Raw genomic sequence first — 5125 nt, forward strand, 5'->3', positions numbered from 1 at the left:
TTCTTCTACATCATGTTCCCTTGTCTCTCTTCCTCTCCTCTTCATTGCTGGACACATCCGTTCCCACATTTCTCTCTCCCTCTTTCTGCACTTTCTCTCTCTCTCTCTCTCTCTCTCTCTCTCTCTCTCTCTCTCTCTCTCTCTCTCTCTCTCTCTCTCTCTCTCTCTCTCTCTCTCTTCCTGCCATGTAACTACCTGCACCCATGTATTATAGTTAAAGATTTGGTTTTAGTCTGCAAGAGAGAGCTACTTGAAGAGCTAACATGGCTCTCTTAGAATTTTTCTACCAGGTTTTCTGACTTTTGTCAGAAAATCCAAGAATTATCTAGAGAATTATTACATCTCTTAGAATTTTTTTCTAGCAAATTTTCATATTTTAGTTGGAAAACTCAAGATTTATCTAGAGAGTTATCTTGAGCAGAGAGCTATCTTGAGCAGAGATCTGTCTCAAACAGAGAGCTATCTTGAGCAAAGAGTTATCTCCAGCAGAGAACTGTCTGGAGAAGAGAGTTGTCTAGAGAGCCATCTCAAGCAGACTACAGAGCTGTCAGCTTGCAACCCATCACTGACTTCAAGTTGTTTCTTCCACTGCTCTCAAATTACCCTTCCTCAGGGCATTATCCTTACCCAAGGCTTGTCCTTGATATGCTATATGTACACATAATCTACAAACTTTATTACATGGATGAGAGAAAACACAGTATTTATCTAATTTTGGCTTAATTTTCACAATATTATGATCTTGTTTCATCTGTTTTTCAGCAGAAGGCAGAATTTAATTCTCTACTGATGAGTGAAAGACTACTGTGGGTATAACTATTATTCTTTCATCTAAAGATGGACATATAAGCACAAAAGCTTTAAATTCCTTTGGGGATATTCTCAGTAGTAGTATTACTCAATCATATGGTAGATCTATCTATCTATCTATCTATCTATCTATCTATCTATCTATCTATCTATCTACCTATCTATCTATCTATCATCTATCTATTTATCTCTCTATGTATCTCCCTATGTATCTCTCTATGTATGTATGTATGTATGTATGTATGTATGTATGTATATATGTATGTATCATCCATCCATCCACCAATGCATCATTTATCCATCTATTTTAGCTCTTTGAGTAACTACCCTATAGGTATTTGTAGCACTGACCTACTTTATATTCCCACTCATAGTGTATCAGGGTTAATTAAATATTTTCTTTATTTATACTTCAAATGTTATCCTCATTCCTAGTTTCCCCTCTGAAAAACCCCTAACCCTCCCCCCTGCTCCCCAACCTACCCACTCCCATTCCCAGTCATGACATTCCCCTATACTTGGGCATAGAAACTTGACAAGACCTAGAGCCTCTCCTCCCATTGATGACAGACTAGATCATCCTCTGCTACATATACAGCTAGAACCACAAGTTCCAACATGTGTTTTCTTTGATTGGTGGTTAAGTTCCAAGGAGCTCTGGGGGTACTGGTTAGTTCATATTGATGTTCCTCCTATGAGGCTTCAGACCCCTTCAGCTCCTTGTGTATTTTCTCTAGATCCTTCATTCGGGACCTTGTGCTCCATCCAATGGATGATTGTGAGCATCCACTTCTGTACTTTTTATTTTAATTTTTAAAACTTTAAAGAACAAAATGAAGTCCTTAAGAATATACAGACAGTAAATATAATGACAAATGGGTATCATAACAAGTTATTGCTTATGTTTTTAATCATTGCTAGTGTGAAGAAATTAGAGTGTGTAATATTTGCACTGTGGCGACCAGATGCCATGTAGAATTAGCCTGCCTCAGGGTTTCAAGGTTGTCACATGCTTACATTCTCTTCTGTTTTTTTCAGTCTTTCTCTGTGGCCCAGTGTTTAGGGCTTTATGAGACTCTGCTTCCTTATATGAGAAAGGACTTCTTCATAAAAATGGTGTGATGGATATGTGAAGCCAATGCCGAGCTCATGATGCAATGCTAGACTTCTTGTAGACACACAGAAATGTGCTTGAGCTATGTCAGTGTTGCTAGGTAGTCAGGCAGGAAATGATATCTAAGAAATAGTGATGGAATGAAGAAGCATAGTGTGGAAATGCAGCATAACAAAATTCAGAACATAGCCTGCTGTAACTCTGGGATTTTTCTAATTAGTTTAAATTTCAGTAAATTGCTTTTCTCAGTAGTAATAATAACAGAATTTAAACTGTTGTTTTCAGCTGGTGTGGTGGCACATGCCTTTAATCCCAGCACTCACTCGAGAGGCAGAGGAAGGAGGATCTCTGAATTCGAGGCCAGCCAGGTCTACTGAGTGAGTTGCAGGACAGCCAGGGTTGCACAGAGACACCCTGTCCGGGGAAAACAAAACAACAACAACAACAACAACAAAAACCTGTTGTTTTCATAATATTTTGTTTTGTTTTCATTTTTCACTTTTTCTCAAGAAAGTGATGGCATTCACTTTAGTCACTTTAAATAATAATTCACTGAAATATATATTATTTACATGTTTTGATTCTTTTGAATAATTATTCTTCTCTCATACATTGCATCCTGACTGGTTTCTCTTCTCTTCACTCCTCCCTGCCTCTCTACCCCAGATATCAAACAAGCAAGTTTGGGATAGATGCTTCTTTCCAAAATTTTTTGCTTCTGACTTCTTGTGAGAATTTTGGTTGCAAAGTACCAAAGACTCAGACTGGCAAGAACAATCAAGGTCATGTGTGGAGTATAGTCAAGCACAGGCTTCTGCACGACTGACAGTTATGTATAATTCAAATCTTAAGCTGAAAAATTAGTGACCAACAAGGTCTCAATCCCTCAGCAAAAATTCTGGAGTTTAGGGCTGGAAATTTTTATCTCAGTTGCCATATAAAATCTATAAAATTTTAGTGTGCATGAAACATTGGCAGCAGTACAACAGATTTATAAATGGCTATGTTCCACAGAGACCTAGAAGTTAAGATACAAATCATGGGGCATAGTGAAGCACACCTTTAATTCCAACACTTGGGAGGCAGAGACAAGCAGATGCAGTCTGGTCTACAGAGTGAATTCCAGCACAGCCAGGAATATACAAAGAAATTCTCTCAAAAGAACAACAAACAGATAGATGAATGAATGACTGTATAAATAAAAATAAATAAATAAATAAATAAATAATGTGTGTTATTACATTTATTTACAGCAGGGTTCGGTGTAATATGTCTTTAATTCTAGCAATTGGAAAGCAGAGGCAGGTAGATCTCTGCAAGTTCAAGGCTATGTGGGGTTACATAGTAAGACTTTGTCTTTTTTTTTTCTTTCTTTTTTTTAATTTTTAATATTTTTATTACATATTTTCCTCAATTACATTTCCAATGCTATCCCAAAAGTCCCCCATAGCGCCCCCCACTGCCCTACCCACCCATTCCCATTCTTTTGGCCCTGGCATTCCCCTATATTGGGGCATATAAAGTTTGCAAGTCCAATGGGCCTCTCTTTCCATTGATGGCCGACTAGGTCATCTTTCCATACATATGCAGCTAGAGACAAGAGCTCCGGGGTTCTGGTTAGTACATCATGTTGTTCCAACAATAGGGTTGCAGATCCCTTTAGCTCCTTGGGTACTTTCTCTAGCTTCTCCATTGGGAGCCCTGTGATACATCCAATAGCTGACTGTGAACATCCACTCCTGTGTTTGCTAGGACCCGGCATCATCTCACAAGAGACAGCTATATCTGGGTCCTTTCAGCAAAATCTTGCTAGTGTATGCAATGGTGTCAGCGTTTAGAAGCTGATTATGGGATGGATCCCAGGATACAGCAGTCTCTAAATGGTCCATCCTTTCATCACAGCTACGAACTTTGTCTCTGTAACTCCTTCCCTGGGTGTTTTGTTCCCAATTCTAAGAAGGTGCACAGTGTCCACACTTTGGTCTTCATTCTTCTTGAATTTCATGCGTTTAGCAAATTGTATCTTATATCTTGGGTATCCTAAGTTTTGGGCTAATATCCACTTATCAGTGAATACATATTGTGTGAGTTCTTTTGTGATTGTGTTACTTCACTCAAGATGATGCCCTCCAGGTCCATCCATTTGGCTAGGAATTTTATAAATTCATTCTTTTTAATAGCTGAGTAGTACTCCATTGTGTAAATGTACCATAATTTCTGTATCCATTCCTCTGTTGAGGGACATCTGGATTCTTTCCAGCTTCTGGCTATTATAAATAGGGCTGCTATGAACATAGTGGAGCATGTGTCCTTTTTACCGGTTGGGACATCTTCTGGATATATGCCCAGGAGAGGTATTGCTGGATCCTCCGGTAGTACTATGTCCAATTTTCTGAGGAACCGCCAGACTGATTTCCAGAGTGGTTGTACAAGCTTGCAATCCCACCAACAATGGAGGAGTGTTCCTCTTTCTCCACATCCTCCCCAGCATCTGCTGTCACCTGAATTTTTGATCTTAGCCATTCTGACTGGTGTGAGGTGGAATCTCAGGGTTGTTTTGATTTGCATTTCCCTGATGATTAAGGATGTTGAACAGTTTTTCAGGTGCTTCTCTGCCATTCGGTATTCCTCAGGTGAGAATTCTTTGTTCAGTTCTGAGTCCCATTTTTTAATGGGGTTATTTGACTTTCTGGAGTCCACCTTCTTGAGTTCTTTATATATATTGGATATTAGTCCCTTATCTGATTTAGGATAGGTGAAGATCCTTTCCCAATCTGTTGGTGGTTTTTTTGTCTTATTGATGGTGTCTTTAGCCTTGCAGAAGCTTTGTAGTTTCATGAGGTCCCACTTGTCAATTCTCGATCTTACAGCACAAGCCATTACTGTTCTATTCAGGAATTTTTCCCCTGTGCCCATATCTTCAAGGCGTTTCCCCACTTTCTCCTCTATAAGTTTCAGTGTCTCTGGTTTTATGTGAAGTTCCTTGATCCACTTAGACTTGACCTTAGTACAAGGAGATAGGAATGGATCGATTCGCATTCTTCTACATGTTAACAACCAGTTGTGCCAGCACCATTTGTTGAAAATGCTGTCTTTCTTCCACTGGATGTTTTTAGCTCCCTTGTCGAAGATCAAGTAACCGTAGGTGTGTGGGTTCATTTCTGGGTCTTCAATTCTATTCCATTGGTCTATTTGTCTGTC

The 5125-nt window shown here is 39.1% G+C and overlaps 1 non-coding gene across 1 annotated transcript; it reads left to right on the forward strand.

Annotated features, from left to right (window-relative positions):
• The first annotated feature begins 253 nt into the window (after positions 1–253).
• LOC115029273 (U7 small nuclear RNA) lies at positions 254–318 on the forward strand. The gene has a single exon (XR_003834851.1). It is a non-coding gene; the product is annotated as a U7 small nuclear RNA (small nuclear RNA).
• The last annotated feature ends 4807 nt before the right edge of the window (positions 319–5125 follow it).

The sequence above is a fragment of the Mus caroli genome, unplaced genomic scaffold, assembly GCF_978045245.1.
Source record: "Mus caroli unplaced genomic scaffold, Mus_caroli_1 scaffold_12, whole genome shotgun sequence".
Taxonomy (NCBI): Eukaryota; Metazoa; Chordata; class Mammalia; order Rodentia; family Muridae; genus Mus; species Mus caroli.